Genomic DNA, 24,799 nt, shown 5'->3' on the forward strand with positions numbered 1-24,799 from the left:
TCAAAAACTTGATATGGATCACAGAAGCCTAAATTCAATAATTTATGATATGTTGCAGCTTGAACACTTCACATAATTTAGAGCAGTCTTCTAAAATCATGGATGAGGGATTGCTTCAAGCCATCCAATACACAAAATTCATGCAATACACAATGCTAAATTCATTCAACACTCAACAAGAAAGAAACACATCGGCATGGGGACTCTTCTCAGGATACCATCGACAATGTTAGAGAGATTTCAAGATGTCGAACTAGTAATTTGTGTGATATATGAATGGATATCCCTGATCCAAATTTAAACAGGAACACAAGAAATTATAGAAATAACCATAAATGGAAAGATGCAGTAGAAATAACACTTTATTTCATTAATATCAAATATTAAAATATGCTTACAAACAGAATAGAAATAAGACTAGCTCAGGCGATGGTAACTTATCTCTGAGAAGAGATGTGGTAGATACATGCCTATGAACTGTGTTACAATGAGGCTCAAGGGCCTATGTGTTATTTAAAAACATGAGAAAACCCTAAACAACCAAAAACCTAACCCCAGGAGATGTAATGCCAAGAGTTTTTGTGTCCCGTTGGGCAGCCAAATTCCTGGGATCATAACTTAGTCATATTATCTTCGTTTGGCGCATACAACACCTTGTTGGAAAGGTCTCTTTGAGTACTACAAGTTTTCCATAGGCCCATACCTATGGCTATGGGCCTATAGTGAACCTAAAAAAACATCGTTTAGGGGGTCAAAACTACTCCTGAAGTTCACAACCCGAAAAACTGCTAAAAATAGTAAATGCTAAAATAAACAAGGAAACAAAAGAAATTGACTAGATATCTAGGTGGGATAGCTGGGTAGCCACCAATATCAACCTGGATCATTCCTCCCCCTAAGGAAGAAATGGTACCCATTACGTGTAGAGCCTCCATGAGGTGAGGAAGCTTCTGTTGAACTTGGTCCCTTGTGAGCCACTTGCCTTGGTGCAGAAGTTTGCTAGATTTGAAAACCTGATATAGTTCTTTTGTTGGCGAGTGCTCTTGACTTGTGTGTCCATAATCTAATCATTTGTGGCCTGTTCCATGTAGTTTGGGTTTAACTCTGTTGGTGTGAGTTGTTCTGCAATGTCTGATGTGTCCAACAATGGTGGGAAGTATGGTCGAAGGCGGTCCACATTGAACACTAGGCACAGGCCAAGGAATGGGGGAATCTTGAGCTTAAAAGCATTGTCTCCCACAACCTTGGTAATGGTGTAAGGACCATATCAGAGTGATCTGAGCTTCCGATAGGCTCCGGTAAGGTGTAATTTTTGCAAATGAAACTAGAATTTGTTGCCCACCTGAAACTTGTGTGGCACCCGATGTTGATCATGTCGCTGCTTCTACTTGGCATTTGACTTCTCCAGGATGTCGTGAACCTACTGGAGGATGTGTTGGATGCATTCAATAAATCTGGTCACTTTATCAGCCTCAGACAGTACATGTGTGGATTATGTCTACGTAGTTGCATGAGGCATGGCAACATCAATCAGACATAATGGTTGAAATCCTAGACCCACTTGAAATGGACTACGACCAGTCGAGCTATGGAGAGATCTATTATAACTATGTTGCACATATGGAAGACTCTCATCCCATGTTCGAGGATGTATGGAGTTGTACGTGCGGAGTATGTGCACTATCATCCTATTGATGACCTCCATTTGGCCATCATTTTGGGGATGGAAGGCAGTTGATTTGGTGAGTTCGGTGTCCAATAGTGTCTAGAGGCTTGACCAGAATGTGCACAAGAACATGCTATCTCGATCTGATATAATGGTCTGCGGAATCCCAAAATGTACCCATACTCATTTAAAGAAGAGATTTGCAATGTCCTTTGCTATGATATGCTTCTTGCAAGCCACCAATATAGCCATCTTAGAAAATCTATCCACGACCACAAATACATAGTCATTACCATGCTTGGTAGAAGGGAGGCCAGACATATATTCCATGAAGATGGATTCCCATAGCTGGCTCAGAGTAGGCAGAGGAGTGTACAGGCCTTGCTTCTTGATGGTTGGCTTGGGGATGGCACAGACAGTGCAAGATCTGATATATTTCCCAACATCTAGTTGGAGTTTGGTCCAATAAAAATAATTTTGTAGTACAACCACAGTTTTCTCCACTTGAAAGTGTCCTGCTACTCGACTGTAGTGCACTTGCCAAATAAGCTTGGAACGCTCGCTTGAAGGAACACAAAGATGGCCTAGGTAGGATAGTAATGTGTCCTCGAGGAGGAAATCAGGAACTTTCTTTCCAACTACTAGCATCTAGTATGTCTAGGCGAACTCTAGATCATTTTTGTATAATTGTGGTTATCTATAGGTCTCATGACCACAAGAGTTAAGAATAGTAGTTAGTGTTGCAACTTGGGGTCAACTGAGGTAGTTTTCAACATGATTGGTGCTACCCTTTTTGTATTTAATGTTCAAGTGGAATTGTTGCAGACATGTAGACCACTTCTGATGGAAATCGTTCTGCAACTCCCCCTGTGTCTGTATAAACTGAAGAGGTCGATGATCAATGTGGATGACCTTCTCCTTCCCTAGAATGTAGTGCTTCCATTGTCAACAAGCCTGCATGATGGAATACATCTCTTGATCATAGGTAGGGTACTTCCGAATTATATTAGAAAGTGTCTCACTATGATAGGCCATTGGATGCTTGTGTTGGGTGAGGACTGCACCAATATCATAGTCTGAGGCATCTTTCTCGATTTCAAATGGCTACTATAGGTTTGACAGTGTGAGTATCGGTGCAAATAAGAGGTAACACTTCAACTCAACGAATGCTTTGTGTTGGGACTCAGACTAGGAAAACTTTGATTTCACCTCACCCTTAGTAATCTGACTTAGAGGCCAAGTGATATGGGAGAATTTGAACACAAACCTCTGATAGAAATTTGCAAGGCCTAAAAAGCTATGAAGCTCCATTAGAGTGGTTGGGGCTGGTCAGTCCTGAATCAGTTAGATCTTGGCTGGGTCCACATGCACACCACACTCATCTATGATGTAACCTAAGTATTGGACCTGGCTCATGCCAAAGGTGGATTTATCTAAGTTGGCATACATTTTTTGCTACCGAATGTGTTGCAAGTGTTCTTCCCAACTCTTGCTAAAGATGATGATGTCGTCCAGACAAACCACCATGAACGAGTTGGTGAAGGTATGCAAGATGCCATCCATTAGCCCCATAAAACTAGCAGTGGAATTTGTCAACCCGAAGGGCATAACCAACCATTCAAAAATGTCTTCCTTGGATTTACAGGTGATCTTCCATACATCTATGGGCTCTATTGGAACCTAGCGATAACTAGACCTCAGATCGATCTTGTTGAAATAAATGGCCCTATTGAGTTGGTCCAGCAGGTCATCAATCCGTGGGATTGGATACCTGTTCCTGAAAATGATTTTGTTTAGTGCCCGATAATCAATGCAGAGCCTCCCAATCCCATCCTTCTTTTGTACATGTACAATCAAGCTCCCACAAGGCGAGTAACTTGGTCGGATGTGCCCTTTCTGTAGCAAATCTTGGATTTTGCTGCTTGATATCTTCATTTTCGAGAATGGAGTGGTGATATATCAGCTCGTTTCGTAGAGGTTCTCTGGGAGTCAGATCGATTGAATGCTTGACTTGACAATGCAAGGGTACCCTTGTGGGTGTGGAGAAGATGTCCCTGTATTCTTCCACGACTTTATCCACCTACTTATGCTGCTTGGAGGAACCCTTCCCTGGGTCCATGGCTATGGCTACGACCTTCCCCTTATCTTGAGAGTGAATCATAAAGAAAAAAAATATCCTAGTCTCAGAAATGACCTTAGTGCATTTCTTAGCAGAGATCAAAGAGATGGAGATAGGTGGGGCTACCTCTGGTATCCTGTATAACTTAGTACCCAAAGAAATAATAAGAAAGCGAGGCCTAGACTCATATACAACATGCCACTTCCATAAGTATGGTTTTTCTAATAATACATCACAAACTTCAAGAGGAGAAACATCACACAATACCTCATTTGTGAAGGGCTTGATGTTGTAGGGAAGGCGACACTGCTGGCTTACATAGAGATCTCGTACTTGGTGAAGCCACCCGATGGTATACAACTATGGATGTGTTATAGTCGGTAGGCTCAATCGCTTCACGACCTCTACCGAAATGAGGTTCTTTTGGATCCCACTGTCGACAATAAACTACAACGGAGAACCCTTCACCCACATTTATGAGTGGAATAGGCGCTCCCCCTCTTCTGGATCTTCAGGATCAATCTTTTGGATCTTGGTGGTGGCCATGGTGACACTGGGCTTTTCCTTCAATGATCTGCTCCCCTTTTTCATTCCCCTTGTTGGAATCTGACTCAAAGTCAGAACTTGCGTTGGGCTCATAAGCCTTCATCTTGGCCACCGGTGACTTCTTGGCCCGACACTCACTTTTGTTGTGAGTGAAGAAATTTCAACCCCCACTCTGGTTATAAGTTTTCCTTATCACTCCATGCATTTAGTTTTAAATCCAAGCATGATAAAAATTCTAAAATCTAGAAATGACAATATTTTCTGAAAACACAAATTTAGATATTTCACAACTACTGTAATTGTAGAAATACAACATAGCAAAATTATGATAGCCACACATAGAAAATAACACAGTGATTTTTGGTCAATGTCACCCTAGAAAAACCCCCTACAACTCTTGGGGAAAATCAATTTGAGAGCTCTTCTTTATTTCTAAAAATGCTTTTACAGAGGAACTGAAATACATAGTAAAAATTCGAGCAACCACAAATTACAACTTATCTCGATTTCCATGCTTGAACTCCACCTTGAAAATCGTGCCAATCAGCAAACAACCAAAACATAAATTTTTACAGCAATAAAACAACATTAAATGTTGTACTACTTGACTCGAAAAATGTGCCCAAAACTTGTTGTACATACTGTATGGACCGTATGGATTTCAGTAGTATGGCTACCTCAAAATTTGTGCTCAAATCTGCCTCAAAATTCGTGCCCATGCTGCTGTCCCTCTTGATTTTTGTGTTGTCCCTCTTCCTTGATTTCTGTGCATTATCCTGCTGTATGGTTTTACCTTGGGATGCGTGCTAATAAATGCTGCTATCAAGATTTGCTGACATGTATTCTTGCTGCTCTCCTTCACTTCCTCATTGCTCAAAATTTTTCTCCTTGCTCTCTCTTCTCTTTCTCTCAAATGCTCATGAAAGAATGAATTGATCTTTTCCTCTTCTCTTCTCCTTTTATTCTCTAAATGACCTTTTGGGTTACCCTAAGATCTAATGGCCGAGATTCATTTAGATCTAGGGATGAGAATAAATGTGCATTTAATTCTCACTTTCTATTTTTTAACTCACCCACTTAAATGAAGACCCACTTAGCCTTTTATTTCTATAGTCACTTTTTCACTTTCTACTTCTTCATTGACTTTAATAATGTCACCATTAAATTAGACTGTAACTTTACCACTTATAAAGTCACTTTTAAATTAGAATGTAACTTTACCACTTATAAAGTCACTTTTAAATTAAATTGACTTTACCACTTATAAAGTCCCTTTAGGAGAAAAGTAATAAATAAATTTGGACACTTTTCCCTAGGCCCAAGATCAAAACCTTAGGGAACCACTTGTCCTCTGGTACCCAAATTTTAACACTCCCTCTTACCGAGGAAAGTGTTCCTCATCACTCCCATCTTGTCTCTGAAGTAGACATGCTTGCCCCGTGGTAAGGCTTTGGTGAAAATATTCGCTACCTGCTTATTTGTGGAAATGTACTCAAGCTTGACAGCTCCCTTTTGGACATAGTCTCTAATGAGGTGATACTTGATCTCAATATGATTTGACCTGTCATGAAAAACTGGATTCTTCATGAGTTTTATGCAACTTTGATTATCACAGTAAATTATTGAAGGTCTCAATGCTTGACCAAATAGACCAAACAACATTGTGTGAAGCCATATGGCCTCACAACTAGCCAAACTAGCAACCATATACTCTGCCTCAGCTGAGCTCAATGAAACTGACTGTTGTTTCAAGATGATCCATGACACAACTACCGAACCCAACCCAAAACAACACCTGGAAGTACTCTTCCTATTCAAAGCACAACCTGCCCAATCTGAATTCGTGTATCCTACTAGTCTCACTCCATCACCTTGTCTATAATCCAAACCAAAATCCACAGTTCCCTACAAGTAATGAAGAATGTGTTTTGCAGCCACCTAGTGCACTTTCCTGGGCTCACACATGAACTGACTCATAGTGTTAACTGCAAAACATATATATGGTTGAGTGTTGACCAAATACATCAAACAACCGGTAAGCTATCTGTATAGAGTAGGATCCACCAACTCGAAATTAAAAGCGTGAAGCTTCTTCCAGTTATTGATCATAGGTGTAGACATGGGTTTTCAATCATCCATGTGAAATCTACTAAGAATATCCACAATGTACTTCCCTTGTCCCAGGAAGAAATGCCCCTCCTCCTGGCACACCTCCAATCCCAGAAAATAATGCATCAAGCCGATACCCTTCATCTCAAACTCTGAAGAAAGATCTCTCTTGCAGCCCTCAACAAGTCTCTCTACACCAGTGATGATCAAGTCATCAACATACAACATGAGAATGAGGGGCTCCTCACCCACCACAATGAAGTATAGGTTCAGATCAGCCTCACTCTGTGTGAAACCCAACTGCTGCAAGTATGTATCAATCCTCGAGTACCAAGCTCTAGGAGCTTGCTTCAAGCCATAGAGTTCCTTTTTCAATCTGCATACATGGGACTCCTTCCCATGCACCTCAAAGCCTTGCAGCTGCTTAATATAAACCTCCTCCTGAATGAAGCCATTGAGAAATGCAGTATTCACATCCATCTAGTGGATCATCCAACCCATCACTGCTACAATCGATATAATGGAACGAATAGATGTATACCAAGCTACAGGAGTGAAGGTCTTCTCATAGTCAACTCCCTCTACATGTGAGAACCCTTTCACCACAAATCGAGCCTTCAACTTCTCGATGCTGCCATCTGCAACATGCTTTATCTTGTAGAGCCATTTGGAAGTAACAACTGATTTACCTTCAGGCCTCGACACTACCTCCCAAACATCGTTCTTCATAATAGAAGAATACTCCTCCATCATGGCCTCTCTCCAGACCTGCTAGCAGGCTACCTCCCCATAACTAGAAGGCTTAGAGTCAACAATGCTTGTTACCAATGCCATGTAACTACAAAACCACTCAGGCGGTTTACTCTCTCTAACCTGTCTCTTTGGCCCAACAACTGATGTAGCCTCGTGAAAGGTATCTTGAAGCTACTTGGGCTTCCTCTTCCCTGAGCATACTTCTCCCATTGGAGTGAAAGAATTCGCATCATCATCAAAAGCCTGAACTCCTAAAGGCTTGTTAGCTGACCTCATGCCTGAACCTATGCTTGTAGATGTTGAAGTACCGTGCGAACTGTCCATTAGTGGACTACCTTGTGAACTGCTCTACGAACTGCCTTGTAGGCTACCCGAAGAACCACCAACCTGACTTTGAGAGCCACTTCTCACTGATGGAATTGACACTGTAATCAATATACCTCCTAATCCTTGACCATTGGATCCCTGTGACTAACTCAGCTGCTCCTGAGGGTATGGTGACTCTGGATACTCTAACTCCCATGACCTCCTGAAAGCTCTCTCCTCCTTGAACTTCACATCCCACCTGACAACCACTTTCCTCTGCGCAGGAATATAAATCCGATAAGCTTTCAAGGTCTTTCTATAACCCACAAAGATGCCCTTGTCTGCAGTGGGCTCTAGCTTGGTCTTCTTCTCCTTGGGGACATAGGAATATGTAAGGCACCCAAAGATATGAAAGTGCCCAACATCGGGCTTCTTCCTAGAAAAAGCCTCCTCTGGAGTCACATTCCCCAAGGCACGATATGGACTCCTATTCTGCAAGTACACAACAGTGTTGCAAGCCTCTACACACAAAAATAAAGGTAACCGCTGATCATGAAGCATTGCTTTGGTAGCCCCTGCAATGGATCTGTTTTTCCTCTCTACAACCCCATTCTATTAGGGATTATAAGGAACTGTGAAATCCCTCCTAATGCCTGCCTCAACACAAAAATAAACAAAGTCACCAAGGGTATACTCCCCTCCATTGTTCAACCTGAGGACCTTGATCTTCCTACCTGTCTGGGTCTCCACAAGAGCTTTGAACTCTTGAAACTTCTTGAAGACCTCACTCTTGGTCTTTAATAAATAAATCTAGGTATTCCTGGAGTGGTCATCAATGAATAAAACATAGTACTCATATCCACTCAAGGATACATGAGACATCTCACCACTCTTATCGGTATGAATCAAGTCAAGGATCCTGGTCGCTCTACTGTCACTTCTAAGAAAAGGGGATCTGGAAAACTTCCCCATAGCAAATCCTCTGCATGCATCAAGGTGATTAGAACTGAAATCTGGCACACCAGCGGTATCTCCCTCAATGTACTCAAGGCCCCATGATACATGTGCCCCATCCTACGGTGCCAAAATCTCACACAACTCTGAACTACTAGATCTGATGTCGGTCTTGTCTCGGGTGTTGAAAATGCAACAAGATGATGGAGCTTAGTCAAAATAAGTTGCCTTCACTAAGTGGGCCTGCAGTCTATTTTTGGCACAAAGTCTATTTTTAGACATATGGGCGGAGTCTATTTTTAGACTTCCAGTATAAAAATAGAACAGCGAATATTATTAGCTCTTAATAATATTTGGACTATAAACATTATCTTATCCTCTTGCAGCACTTCAGTTTGAGCTACGGATGTGGCACATGCAACTGCCAGAAGGAAATACGCTTTTCCTATGGGTTAGTTGAGCTATTGCATGATGGACTTCAGTTAGAACTCAAGTGATTGAGTTTGGTGGAGTTGATTGAGGAGTTGATGGAGTTGTGTTCAGTTTGACTTAGTTGAACTAGTTGTATTTAGTCTAACTGCCAAATACACTAGTGATGAGTGATGTGAATTAATTATTAATTAATTCACTAATTATTAACTCATAAATCAACTAAAGAATACATCAGTTAACTCAGTGCATGGACAGTTCAGTGGAGACAAGTGTTAGAGGTGGCTGAAAGGGTGAGACTACTATCAGTTGTGACTATAGCTGTGCATGAGATTTGCACAATCATTGATTCAGATTTCCAATGAGGATTGCGCAGCACAAGCCAAAGGAATTCAAACTTGGATCTAATCTATTCTCAACTTGGATTGCACAGTAGAGGTAGGCAAACAGTGGAGGAGATTTGAACCCGTGACTTGTTCAGATCTGAGCTAGTTTGTGTGTAGCAAGTGGAGATAGTACTGAGTACTTGTGAGGAGTATTGTACTATGTATTGTTACATGTTCTCTATCATTATAATATACAGATAGTTGGGGGTTTTCAGTTGTATGCTTTCCCCAGTACATACTGCGTTGATATGTGTGATTGATGTTTCAATGTGCGCATGTGATTGTTTTTAATTCCGCAAATTGATGATCAACGTAGAGGAGGTTATGTATTATGCATGCATTCCGAAAATAGTGTATAATCAGGATAATCTCTGTGAATAAGTGTTATATTATTCAAAATTTTTACATGGCATCGGAGCGAAGTTGATCATCAGATATATTATTCAAAAAGTGATTACATTTTATTTCTTCAGGCGAAGTCTGTAATCGGGCGAGGTAACCTCTGGATTCATCCTTCTTTCAGAAGGTGAGATATCCGGTAAATGCCCATACAGTCAATCTCTGTACGAGAAATACTTTGTTCTCACGAATTTTATATCAGAAGCGGTTGAGTTTTTGCGCTGGTGGAATTCGAATTTGCAGCAGTGTTTTCTTGGTGTCGAAGTTGAAATTTATTTCAACGAATTGCGATTGGAGTATTCCCTTGAAGGCAGCTCGAATTATATTGCATGGAAAGATAGGATGGAGGCGGTGTTAGATGACAATGGGATGAAGGATTTCATAGATGCTGAGGTCCCAAAGCCTACTGATGATGCTCAAGTTGAGGCTTGGGAAAAGAAGACAGCAAAGTGTCGAAGGATTCTATTGGAGGGCGTGAAGGATCACATTGTATCCAGCCTACATGGAAAGGCTTCTCCATACTTGATTTGGAAAGCGTTGATAGATTTATTCCAAAGCAAGAGCGACCAGAGGAAGTTGGCACTCAAGGATAAACTCAGAAACATTAAGTGTGAGAAAGGAGACAGTATGCCCAAGTATCTCACGAAGTTCACCCAATGCCAGGATGAGCTGGGAAGTGTGGGGGTGACTATCGATGATGAGGACATGGTGAGCTTGGCTCTCCTTGGTATTCCAAAGAGTTGGCATTCCTATTAGGACTCTGCCAATGGTCAGGAGAAATTTCCAGGATGGGAGAGACTTTGGTTGGATCTTGTGCAAGAGGAGATCAGGTGGAATACCAGGGACAGATCTTCATCAAAGGCATCTGATTAAGAAAATTGCGCTTTGGATGCCAAAGAAAAGAAGGGGAAGAATAAGAAAGCTTCTCATTCCAGTGCAAAAGGCAAGAAGCAGGACATGTCCAAGGTGAAGTGCTTTCACTGTCACCAGCACGGACATTATGCCACAAATTGTCCGCAGAAGAAGAAAAATAAGCAAGCTGCTGGATCTGCAGTGGGAGAGGCCTTAGCCTTGCAGTTTGAGCTGGATTTTTCACTGATCGCATGCTTGGTATCAAGTGTGATGGGATCGATATGGTTCTTGGACAGTGGTGCATCTTTTCACATGACAGGAGATCGAGATTTTTTTTTATCTGGATGAGAAAGATCTTGGAGTGCACATCGAGATGGGCAATGATGGTAGATACAGTGCGACCAGTATCGGTACCATTTCCTTTGAGAGGGAGTCTGGTAAACCCTTCATATTGAAGGAAGTGATGCATGTTCCAGGATTGAAGAAGAATCTTATCTCTATGGCGATGTTAGAAGACAAGGGATATTATGTTGTCTTCAGCGAGGGAAAGGCTTTCCTGCACAGTAAGACAACTGGAGAAACCTGGAAGATAGGGGTTCGATTCAAGAACCTTCATCAATTGCATGTAGATGATTGTGCAGCAATGGCATGCAAGGCAGAAGGATTGGTGAGCCAGGATGATGGTGAGTTGTGGCACTGGAGATTGGGCCACCTTCACCATGGAGCCTTGAAGATACTGCAACAAATTTCTACTGGGCTTCCTAAAGGCAATCTTGCGCAGTCAGATAAGTGCAAGGGGTGTACTTTGGGAAAATTTGTGAAAGCCACCTTTCACGAGAAGGATAGTCACGCCACGACGATCCTTGAGAGAATTCACACAAACGTGTGTGGACCTTTCTCAGTAAATTCGATAGCAAAGCACAAGTACTATGTGATCTTTGTTGATGATTTCTCTCGAAAGTGTTGGATCTTCTTCATGTAGAAGAAGAGCGAGACATACTCAAAGTTCTGTGAGTTCAAAGCACTGGTCGAGAAGGAATCGGGGAAGAAGGTGAAGGCTCTTAGGAGCGACAATGGTGGTGAATTCATCTCTGGAAAGTTCAAGGACTTCTGCAGCGCAGAAGGGATCCGAAGAGAGCTCATAGCTCCGCATAACCCATAGCAAAACGGGGTTGCTGAGCGGAAGAACAGAACGATCGTGGGTGATGCATGGGCGATGTTGCATGATCATGGCCTACCCCTTCACTTGTGGGCAGAGGCATGCAATACTGCAGTATATGTGCAGAACTATTGTCCTCACAAGATACTTGGCATGAGTATGCCTGAGGAGGCTTATTCTGGTAAGAGGCCTGATATTTCCCATTTGAGGATTTTTGGTTCTCCTGTTTACATGCATGCGACGAAGGATGCCAGGAAGAAGCTGGAGCTGACCATAGAGGTTGGGTTATTTGTGTGGTACACTGATACGCCCCACAACTATCGTGTGTATTTTCCAGACAGTCGCAAGACTATTGTGCGACGGGATATCAAATTTCAGGAGGAGAAAGCCATGAAGTGTTCGCTTGAGAGGGAGCCACACTTGCATGCAGATGAGGAGCTATTAGTTCCTAAGGATGAGCTTCAGGATGTGGATCAGCCACAAGATGAAGATCATGGAGTGGAAGACCACTCATGCAGCACTGACCATTAGAGGGCGAAAGCACACTATAGAAGCTGAGCGATTGGCTCAAGATCAAAGAAGGTTGTAGGACCACCTACAACATATCACAGACAGAGATAGTCACCTGATCGATACACTGGATACATGGCTCTTGTGAGCAAATGTGTCGTGACTAAGCCATCCTCTTTCGAGGAAGCTGTGGAGGATCCCGCATGGGTAGATGCCATGGTGGAAGAGTATGATTCAATTGTCAGAAACAGTGCATGGGAGATTGTCCCAAGACCGGAGGGGAAATCAGTGGTGGGTTTGAGATGGATCTACAAAGTGAAGGAGGAAGCTGACGGGAGTGTGGAGAAGTACAAGGTAAGATTTTTTGCCCGAGCCTTCTCATAGATTGAGGGGATCAACTATGAGGAGACCTTTGCACCTATCGCAAGGTATTCTTCCATACGGACGATTCTTTCTGTCTCAGCACAGATGGGGTGGCACATTCATCAGATGGATGTGAAGACTGCGTTCCTCAATGGAGTCATTGAGGAGGAGGTGTACATAGAGCACCCCGAAGGTTTCGAGATCTTCAGTAGCGAGTCGCATGTGTGAAAGCTTAAGAGAGCATTGTATGGGTTGAAACAAGCACCTCGTGCTTGGTACACATGGATAGACAATTATTTCACCGGACTTGGATTCTCCAAGAGTGAGGCGGATCCTAACCTATACCAGATTGTGGTGGAGGGTAAGTTGCTGATCATTGTACTCTATGTAGATGATTTGATTTTAACGGGAGATGAGCTATTGATACTTTCATGCAAGGAGGATCTTGCTAGAGAGTTTGAGATGAAGGGCTTGGGCCTTCTTCATTATTTCCTGGGATTGGAAATTTGGCAGCGCAGTGATGGATTATTTTGTTTCTCAGGGTAAGTATACCCAGGAGATACTGGAGAAGTTCAACATGCATGGCGGCAAGCCTGTTCATACTCTTCTTCCTGGAGGTTGGAGGAAGGAGGATGCTACTTTAGCAGAGGTAGTGGATGCCACTGTTTATCGATTGTTGGTGGGGTCGCTTATGTATCTGGTCAATACATGACCCGATATATGCTATGCTGTTAACCAGCTTTCACAAGCTATGGTTAAGCCAACTAAGCTCTTCTGGAAGGAAAGCAAGCATGTATTGCGTTATCTCAGAGGCACATCGGGATATGGATTGTGGTACAGAGAGGAGGATGAGGTGAAGCTATGTGGCTTCACGGATGCAGATTGGGCAGGGAGCCCAACGGATAGAAAGAGCACATCTGGAGGGATCTTCAGTATTGGGTCGACAACAGTTTCTTGGTACAGCAGGAAGCAGAGATCCGTGGCACTCAATTCAGTAGAGGCCGAGTATATGGAAGCAAGTTTGGCCGCATGCGAGGCTATATGGATGAGGAAGATCCTGGTTGGGTTGTTCGGGTCACACTTGGAGCCTACTTTGATTTATTGTGATAACTAGAGTTGCATTAAACTCTCGGCTAATCCAGTATTTCATGATAGATCCAAGCACATCGACATCAGGTGCCATCATATCAGAGATTGTGTGCATCAGAGAATCATGTTACTTTCATACATTCCCATGGAGGATCAGGATGCTGATATCTTGATGAAGGCGCTCACCAGGAGAAAATTCGAATACCATAGAGGCAGGATAGGGGTTGCAGATAATCCATATCTTGTTGAGAGGGAGTGTTGAAAATGCAACAAGATGATGGAGCTTAGTGAAAATAAGTCGCCTTCACTAAGTGGGCCCGCAGGCTATTTTTGGCGCAAAGTCTATTTTTAGACTATGTCTATTTTTAGACATATGGATCATGGTCTATGAGTTGCAGGATGCTATTTATGGATGATTGGTCATGTTGGTAAAAATATATGGACCTCTATTTTTAGACATATGGGCGGAGTCTATTTTTAGACTGCCAGTCTAAAAATAGAACAGTCAAATATTATTAGCTCTTAATAATATTTGGACTATAAACATTATCTTATCCTCTTGCAGCACTTCAGTTCGAGCTACGGATGTGGCACATGCAACTGCCAGAAGGAAATACGCTTTTCCTATGGGTTAGTTGAGCTATTGCATGATGGACTTCAGTTAGAACTCAAGTGATTTAGTTTGGTGGAGTTGATTTAGGAGTTGATGGAGTTGTGTTCAGTTTGACGTAGTTGAACTAGTTGTATTTACTCTAACTGCAAATACACTAGTGATGAGTGATGTGAATTAATTATTAATTAATTCACTAATTATTAACTCATAAATCAACTAAAGAATACATCAGTTAACTCAGTGCATGGACAGTTCAATGGAGACAAGTGTTAGAGGTGGATGAAAGGGTGAGACTACTATCAGTTGTGACTATAGTTGTGCATGAGATTTGCACAATCATTGATTGAGATTGCCAATGAGGATTGCGCAGTACAAGCCAAGGGAATTCGAACTTGGATCTAATCTATTCTCAACTTGGATTGCGCAGTAGAGGCAGGCGAATAGTGGAGGAGATTTGAACCCGTGACTTGTTCAAATCTAAGCTAGTTTGTGTGTAGCAGGTGGAGATAGTACTGAGTACTTGTGAGAAGTATTGTACTATGTATTGTTACATGTTCTCTATCATTATAATATACAGATAGTTGGGGGTTTTCAGTTGTATGCTTTCCCCAGTACATACTGCGTTGATATGTGTGATTGATGTTTCAATGTGCGCATGTGATTGTTTTTAATTCCGCAAATTGATGATCAACGTAGAGGAGGTTATGTATTATGCATGCATTCCGAAAATAGTGTATAATCAGGATAATCTCTGTGAATAAGTGTTATATTATTCAAAATTTTTACATGGTATCGGAGCGAAGTTGATCATCAGATCTATTATTCAGAAAGTGATTACATTTTATTTCTTCAGGCAGAGTCTATAATCGGGCCAAGTAACATCTGGATTCATTCTTCTTTTGGAAGGTGAGATATCCGGTAAATGTCCATACAGTCAATCTCTATACGAGAAATACTTTGTTCTCACGAATTTTAGATCAGAAGCAGTTGAGTTTTTGCACTGGTGGAATTCGAATTTGCAGCAGTGTTTTCTTGGTGTCGAAGTTGAAATGTCTTTCAACAAATTGCGATTGGAGTATGCCCTTGAAGGCAGCTCGAATTATATTGCATGGAAAGATAGGATGGATGCAGTGTTAGATGACAATGGGTTGAAGGAGTTCATAAATGCTGAGGTCTGAAAGCCTATTGATGCTGCTCAAGTTGAGGCTTGGCAAAAGAAGACAACAAAGTGTCGAAGGATTCTGTTGGAGGGCATGAAGGATCACATTGTATCCAGCCTGCATGGAAAGGCTTCTCCATACTTGATGTGCAAAGCATTGATAGATTTATTCCAAAGCAAGAGCGACTAGAGGAAGTTGGAGCTCAAGGATAAACTCATAAACATTAAGTGTGAGAAATGAGACAGTATGCCCAAGTATCTCACGAAGTTCACCCAATGCCGAGATGAGTTGGGAAGTGTGGGGGTGACTGTCGATGATGAGGACTTGGTGAGCTTGGCTCTCCTTGGACTTCCAAAGAGTTGGCATTCCTATTAGGACTCTGTCAATGGTCAGGAGAAATTGCCAGGATGGGAGAGACTTTGGTCGGATCTTGTGCAAGAGGAGATCAGGGGAAATACCAGGGATGGATCTTCATCAAAGGCATATGATGACGAAAATTGTGCTTTGGCTACCAAAGAAAAGAAGAGGAAGAACAAGAAAGCTTCTCATTCCGGTGTGAAAGGCAAGAAGCAGGACATGTCCAAGGTGAAGTGCTTTCACTGTCACTAGCATGGACATTATGCCACAAATTGTCCGCAGAAGAAGAAAAATAAGCAAGCTGCTGGATCTGCAGTGGGAGAGGCCTTAGCCTCGCAGTTTGAGCTGGATTTTTCACTGATCGCATGCTTGGTATCAAGTGTGATGGGATCGGTATGGTTCTTGGACAGTGGTGCGTCTTTTCACATGACAGAGATCGATATTTGTTTTCTAAGCTGGATGAGAAAGATCTTGGAGTGCACATCGAGATGGGCAATGATGGTAGATACAGTGTGACAGGTATCAGTACCATTTCCTTTAAGAGGGAGTCTGGTAAACGCTTCGTATTGAAGGAAGTGATGCATGTTCCAGGATTGAAGAAGAATCTTATCTCTGTGGTGATGTTAGAAGACAAGGGATATGACGTTGTCTTCAGTGAGGGAAAGGCTTTTCTACGTAGTAAAACAATTGGAGAAACCTGGAAGAGATGGATTCAAGTCAAGAACCTTAATCAATTGCATCTAGATGAGTGTGTAGCAATGCATGCAAGGCAGAAGGATTGGTGAGCCGGGATGATGGTGAGCTGCGGCACCGGAGATTGGGCCACCTTCACCATGGAGCCTTGAAGATACTGCAGCAGATTTCTACTGGGCTTCCTAAAGGCACTCTTGTGCAGTGAGATCAATGCAAGGGGTGTACTTTGGGAAAATTTGTGAAAGCCACCTTTCACGAGAAGGATACTCGCGCCACGACGATCCTTGAGAGAATTCACACAGACATGTGTGGACCTTTCTTAGTAGCTTCGATAGCAAAGCACAAGTACTATGTGATCTCTGTTGATGATTTCTCTCGAAAGTGTTGGATCTTCTTCATGCAGAAGAAGAGCAAGACATACTCAAAGTTCTGTGAGTTCAAAGCACTAGTCGAGAAGGAATTGGGGAAGAAGGTGAAGGCTCTTAGGAGCAACAATGGTGGTGAATTTATCTCTGGCGAGTTCAAGGACTTCTGCAGCACAGAAGGGATTCGAAGAGAGCTCATAGCTCCGCATAACCCACAGCAGAACGGGGTTGCTGAGTAGAAGAACAGAATGATCGTGGGTGCTGCACGAGTGATGTTGCATGATCAGGGCCTACCCCTTCACTTGTGGGCAGAGGCATGCAATACTGCAGTATATGTGCAGAATCGTTGTCCTCACAAGATACTTGGCATGAGTACGCCTGAGGAGGCTTATTATGGTAAGAGGCCTAATATTTTCCATTTGAGGATTTTTGGTTCTCCTGTTTACATGCATGTGACGAAGGATGCAGGAAGAAGCTGGAGCCAACAGCAGAGGTTGGGATATTTGTGGGGTACACTAATACGCCCCATAACTATCATGTGTATTTTCCAGATAGACGCAAGACTATTGTGAGATGGGATATCAAATTTCAGGAGGAGAAATCCATGAAGTGTTCACTTGAGAGGGAGCCACACTTGCATGCAGATGAGGAGCTATTAGTTCCTAAGGACGAGCTTGAGGATGTGGATCAGCCACAAGATGAAGTTCATGGAGTGGAAGAGACCACTCATGCAGCGCCGACCATCAGAGGGTGAAAGAACACTACAGAAGCTGAGCGACTGGCTCAAGATGCAGAGAAGGTTGTAGGACCACCTACAACACAGTGCAGATAGAGAGAGTCACTTGATCGATACACTGGATACATGGCTCTTGTGAGCAAATGTGTCGTGACTGAGCCATCCTCTTTCGAGGAAGCTGTGGAGGATCCCGCATGGGTAGATGCCATGGTGGAAGAGTATGATTCAATTGTCAGAAACAGTGCATGGGAGATTGTCCCAAGATCGGAGGGGAAATCAGTGGTGGGTTCGAGATGGATCTACAAAGTGAAGCATGCAGCTGACGAGAGTGTGGAGAATTACAAGGCAAGATTTGTTGCCCGAGGCTTCTCACAGATAGAGGGGATTGATTATGAGGAGACCTTTGCACCTGTCGCAAGGTATTCTTCCATATGGACGATTCTTGCTCTCTCAGCGTAGATGGGGTGGCACATTCATTAGATGGATGTGAAGACTGTGTTCCTCAATGGAGTCATTGAGGAGGAGGTGTACATAGAGGAGCCAAAAGGTTTCGAGATCTTCAGCAGCGAGTCACATGTGTGCAAGCTCAAGAGAGCGCTGTATGGGTTGAAACAAGCACCTCGTGCGTGGTACACACGGATAGACAGTTATTTCACCGGACTTGGATTCTCTAAGAGTGAGGCGGATCCTAACCTATACCAGATTGTGGTAGAGGGTAAGTTGCTGATCATTGTACTTTATGTAGATGATTTGATTTTAACGGGAGATGAGCTGTTGATACTTTCATGCAAGGAGGATCTTGCTAGAGAGTTTGAGATGAAGGACTTGGGCCTTTTCGTTATTTCCTGGGATTGGAAATTTGGCAACGCAGTGATGGACTATTTTGTTTCTCAGGGTAAGTATGCCTGAGAGATACTGGAGAAGTTCAACATGCATGGCTGCAAGCCTGTTCATACTCCTCTTCCTGGAGTTTGGAGGAAGGAGGATGCTACTTCAGCGGAGGTAGTGGATGCCACTGTTTATCGACAGTTCGTGGAGTCGATTATGTATTTGGTCAATACACGACCCGATATATGCTATGCTATTAACCAGCTTTCACAAGCTATGGTTAAGCCAACCAAGCTCTTCTGGAAGGCAAGCAAGCATGTATTGCGTTATCTCAGGGGCACATCGGGATATGGATTGTGGTACAGACAGGAGGATGAGGTGAAGCTATGTGGCTTCACGGATGCATATTGGGCAGGGAGCCCAACAAACAGAAAGAGAACATCTGGAGGGATCTTCAGTATCGGATCGACATCAGTTTCTTGGTCCAGCAGGAAGCAGAAATCCGTGGCACTCAGTTCAGTAGAGGCTGAGTATATGGCAGCAAGTTTGGCCGCATGCGAGGCTATATGGATGAGGAAGATCCTGGTCGGGTTATTCGGGTCACACTTGGAGCCTACTGTAATTTATTGTGATAACCAGAGTTGCATTAAACTCTCGGTTAATCCAATATTTCATGATAGATCCAAGCACATCGACATCAGGTACCATCATATCAGAGATTGTGTGCATCGGAGGATCATGTTACTTTCACACATTCCCACGGAGGATCAAGATGCTGATATCTTGATGAAGGCGCTCACCAGGAGCAAATTCGAATACCACAAAGGAAAGATAGGGGTTGCAGATAATCCATTCCTTGTTGAGAGGGAGTGTTAAAAATGCAACAAGATGATGGAGCTTAGTGAAAAGAAGTTGCCTTCACTAAGTGGGCCCGCAGGCTATTTTTGGCGCAAAGTCTATTTTTAGACATATGGATCATGGTCTATGAGTTGTAGACATATGGATCATGGTCTATTTTTTGACATTCTATTTTTAGACATATGGGCAGAGTCTATTTTTAGACATTCTATTTTTAGACATATGGATCATGGTCTATTTTTAGACATATGGGCGGAGTCTATTTTTAGACTGCCAGTCTAAAAATAGAACAGTCGAATATTATTAGCTCTTAAAAATATTTGGACTATAAACATTATCTTATCCTCTTGCAGCACTTCAGTTCGAGCTACGGATGTGGCACATGCAACTGGCAGAAGGAAATACACTTTTCCTATGGGTTAGTTGAGCTATTGCATGATGGACTTTAGTTAGAACTCAAGTGATTGAGTTTGGTGGAGTTGATTGAGGAGTTGATGGAGTTGTGTTCAGTTTGACTTAGTTGAACTAGTTGTATTTAGTCTAACTACCAAATACACTAGTGATGAGTGATGTGAATTAATTATTAATTAATTCACTAATTATTAACTCATAAATCAACTAAAGAATACATCAGTTAACTCAGTGCATGGACAGTTCAGTGGAGACAAGTGTTAGAGGTGGGCGAAAGGGTGAGACTACTATCAGTTGTGACTATAGCTGTGCATGAGATTTGCACAATCATTGATTGAGATTGCCAATGAGGATTGCGCAGTACAAGCCAAGGGAATTCAAACTTGGATCTGATCTATTCTCAACTTGGATTGCGCAATAGAGGCAGGCAAACAGTGGAGGAGATTTGAACCCGTTGGTAGAGGGAATTACTCCCCTAGGGCTTTTTGGGTTGAAACCCTAGCAGACTGAAAGTTATCTATTCAAAGAAACATTCATTCATACGGCCATTATGCTATTATAATCAAATTCTATGATAAGGGTACGTACCTTTGGTCCTACGTTTGAGAAGGCCTTTAGGGTCCAAACCCTTCTTGGAGTTCCCTTCTTCTCTTTTGTCCTGCAAAACAACCAATTCAAAGAACATAGCAGTATATGGACAAAGACTTATAAAGGAACCATCTTCATGTTATAAAGAAAGGTAGTTAGTTATGAAATCCAAACAACCTTTTGTATATGAATTCTAAACATGAATATCATTAACATAAAGAAGACTCATTTCGGGAACCAAGACATGTGTTTCTTTTATTATAGACAAATAAAGTACATAAAAAGGAATATTTTCACCTGAGTCACCTTCAGCAGGCTCCAAGCAAAGCTTCCTTCTGGATCCGTTCCAGCCTCAAGCCTCTAACAAACTCCTTCCATGACTCTCTCCATGATGTCATAAATGGTGGATGAACATCAACACACATGGAAACAAAGGTTTCCTGTACAAAATGGGGGAAGTGTAGAAGGAACAAGGGACTTCAGACCTGGTCAAGGGAAAAATCTCAGCATAGTAACCTTTCTCTCTCTTCTCTCCTCCTTAGGCCTTCCCTTTGAGGTCTTTTTATACCATCTCCAAAGTAGTTTTTTAGTTAGGAGTTGGTTGGGAACAGTTGGGCCATGGGCACTAACAGGTGATCAGCAGGTAAAACCCGCGATCTCCGCCTGAAAATAAGGAGTGTTATATTTTTTTAAGTGTTTTAATACATACATGCGTGTTGGCTATACACATACCCGTGTATACACGCGTTTAACTCAGGGCAATGTCGCGTATAAGGGATAAAACATTGTTTTTTAAATTTTAGGACCAGGTCTGGAAGGAGGGGTTGCCCTAGGCCATGAATACAGCATCACAAACCATGAGAGTGAGATTTGGAGCTATAACACCCGTGACTTGTTCAGATCTAAGCTAGTTTGTGTGTAGCAGGTGGCAATAGTACTTAGTACTTGTGAGGAGTATTGTACTATGTATTGTTACATGTTCTCTATCATTATAATATACAGATAGTTGGGGGTTTTCAGCTGTATGCTTTGCCCAGTACATACTGCGTTGATATGTGCGATTGATGTTTCAATGTGCGCATGTGATTGTTTTTAATTCCGCAAATTGATGATCAACGTAGAGGAGGTTATATTTTATGCATGCATTCTGCAAATAGTGTATAATTAGGATAATCTCTATGAATAAGTGTTATATTATTCAAAATTTCTCCATCGGGTGCTGCTACTTAATGCTATCAGGGGCTAAAATGAGAACTTGTACACCTTGGCATGTTGCACACCAATTACTCCAACTGAACAAGCTGGAGTTCTCCTAGGATATATAAGCACCTGTCCTCTCCTGAACAACACATCATACCCTCTATCCTTAGGTGCTAAGATGGATATCATGTTCTTCTTCATTCTAGGCACATATATAACATCTGAAACTTTCAAGGGAGGTTTGGGTCCCCTATCAAATGTCAATGTCCCCACACCGCCTTCTCTAATAATGCTATCATGGCCATGTACTACCTCCATATTAGTATCACCCTCTGAAAGCTCTGAGAAGTACTCTCTGACTCCTGTCATGTGGCGGGAAGCACCACTTTCAACATACCAAATGCTAGAAGATGCTTTGCTAGTAGTGGGGAATGCACACTCCCTCTGAACCTTTATGGCAGGTGATCCTGCACTAGTGGCATCACAAGCTATGAACCCAAACTCCCAATCAAAGCCTTTATTTTTGTAGAAGCTACCATGGGTTTGTCTTTCCCTTTCTTGTTCTTCTTCTCTCAACACACAACATCATAGTGTCCCAACTTTTGACAATACCAACATTTGACTTTGGAATAGTCCTTCTCTTTGTTTTTCTACTTGCCTTTACCTTTGCATTTTCTTTCACTATTGGAAGCTTTCTTCTTTGCTCTACCTTCTTGCCTCTTGCTAACAACGCCACATTGTCATCCTCCTCCACCTATTTGGCTACCCCAAGATGGTTCTTTCTAATCTCATTATGAAAGCAATCATCCCACAACCTCTCCCAATCAGGAAGGTTTTCCCGTGCAACAATGCCATCCATAAAATTCTCCCAAGTCTTGGGAAGACCATTCAAATCAATCCTCACCAACTCAGTGGGTGCAATGATCTCACCTACGGCTACCGACTCATACCTCGCTGAAGTCATATTTGTGAGGTATTCTGTAGCACTGTCAGTCTTAGCCATTTTAATGGCCTCCAATTTCTTCTTTAGGACTATTTTTCTGTTTTCGTTTGAGCTCTGGTAAAGGCTGGTCAAAGTTGTCCACATCTCATGTGCATAAGTATTTCCTCTCACATGAAGAATGACATGGTATTTGATTCCTTCCAGAATCAATATTTTTTCCTTAGCATTCTTTTTGTTTAACTTCGCCAACTATACAAGGTCAGCAGGTACTACTATTTGGTTTTGTGTGGTATTTACCATAATGCCCCAGACTTCTACTTCCTCAAAGATGTTTTGGATTATCTCCTTCCATGCACTGTAGTTGTTTTGCCCATCCAACCTGTCTTCAACTCTCAAACCCAAAGACATGTTTCATTTTCCTACCAAACTAAAATTTTCAAATTTGTGGTAAAGGTTTATGTTTTCTGTGTAAAAATCAACCTAATGTAATTTTCACTTTGTTGTCCCAAACTATACTTTTCAGCCAACCTATCTCCGATACCATGAAGAAATTTCAACCCCCACTCCAGTTATTAGTTTTCCTTATCACTCCATGTGTTTAGTTTTAAATCCAAGCATGATAAAAATTCTAAAACTTAAAAATGACAGTATTTTCTGAAAACACAAATTTAGAGATTTCACAATTACTGAAATTCTAGAAATAAAACACATCAAAATTATGACAGCCACACATAGAAAATAACACAGTGATTTTTTGTCGATGTGACCCTGGGAAAACCCACTACAACTCTTGGGGAAAATCAATTTGAGAGCTCTTCTTTATTTCTGAAAATGCTTTCACAAAGAAACCAAAATACACAGTAAACATTCCATCAACCACAAATTACAACTTATCTCAAATTCGTGCTTGAACTCCACCTCGAAAATCATGCCAATAAGAAAACAGCCAAAATAGAAATTTTTACAACAATAAAACAACATTAAATGTTGTACGTCTTGCCTCGAAAAATGTGCCTAGAACTTGTTGTATGGACTCTATGGACCGTACGAATTTTAGTAGTATGGTTGCCTCAAAATTTGTGCCCTTGTTGTTGTCCCTCTTCCTCGATTTCTGTGCCTTTCTCCTGCTGTACGATTTTTCCTTGGGATGCATGCCAATAAATGCTACTGTCCAGATTTGCTGAAATGTATTCTTGCTGCTCTCCTTCACTTCCTCACTTCTTAGAATTTTCTCCTTGCTCTCTCTTCTCTTTCTCTCAAATGCTCATGAAAGAATGAATTAATCTTTTCCTCTTTTCTTCTCCTTTTATTATCTAAACGATCTTTTGGGTTACCCTAAGATCTAATGGTTGAGATTCATTTAGATCTAGGGATGAGAATAAATGTGCATTTAATTCTTACTTTCTATTTTTTAACTCACCCACTTAAATAAAGACCCACTTAGCATTTTATTTCCATAGTCACTTTTTCACTTTCTAATTCTTCATTGACTTTAATAAAGTCACCTTTAAATTAGAATGTAATTTTACCTCTTATAAAGTCACTTTTAAATTACAATGTAACTTTACCACTTATAAAATCACTTTTAAATTAAATTAACTTTACCACTTATAAAGTCACTTTTAAATTAAATTGACTTTACCACTTATAAAGTCACTTTAGGAGAAAAGTAAAAAATAAATTTGGACACTTTTCCCTAGGCCAAATATCAAAGCATTAGGGTACCACTTGTCCTCTGGTACCCAAATTTTAACAGTGAGTGTAGCTCTTATGTAACTCACACCACTTTCTTGTGTCCTTCTTTGTATTCATGGTGTTTTTCTTTGCTTGTGGCTTTGGTGGGTTATCCTAGTTCGCCCCGCCTTGGATTTTCCCTTTGCTTTGTAGTTTGGGGGTGCCTTTCCCTTGCTTCAGATTCACAGATCCAAAGTCTCACTTTTTTGGTTTAAGCTTCTCCTCGATGTTGACATCGTATCAGTACGTTGTGCCGAGCGAGGAGATGACCAGGAACTCCATCTCATCCTGGATGTACCTGTGCAGGAAAGTAGGGTACTTGAGTACCAATTTTTTCTTAGAATCCTTGATACCCAACTTTGTGCGAAGGCTATGAAAAACATTGGTAAAATCCGACACGTCTTGGTCCCTTGCCTGTCGCAATGTGGTCCAATTTATGTATTTATCCTCATAGATACCGATAGGGTAGTACTGCTCGATGGCATCCCAGAATGAATCCCATGTGAGTGCGGATGAAAATAGTTAGGGCGTACTTTCATCCTTCTGCTCACAGTAGGTTTCCCACCAGTCCTTTACGCGGGGGCTAGCTTTGAGAAGAGAAAAAGTAATATTTTCCTAGCTAGAAAAATCATGAACAAAAAAAATATCCTTTTAACATATTTAACCATTTATC

The sequence above is a fragment of the Pinus tabuliformis genome, chromosome 5_2 (assembly GCF_031772625.1).
Source record: "Pinus tabuliformis cultivar Carrire ecotype Pingquan chromosome 5_2, CPIR1, whole genome shotgun sequence".
Taxonomy (NCBI): domain Eukaryota; kingdom Viridiplantae; phylum Streptophyta; class Pinopsida; order Pinales; family Pinaceae; genus Pinus; species Pinus tabuliformis.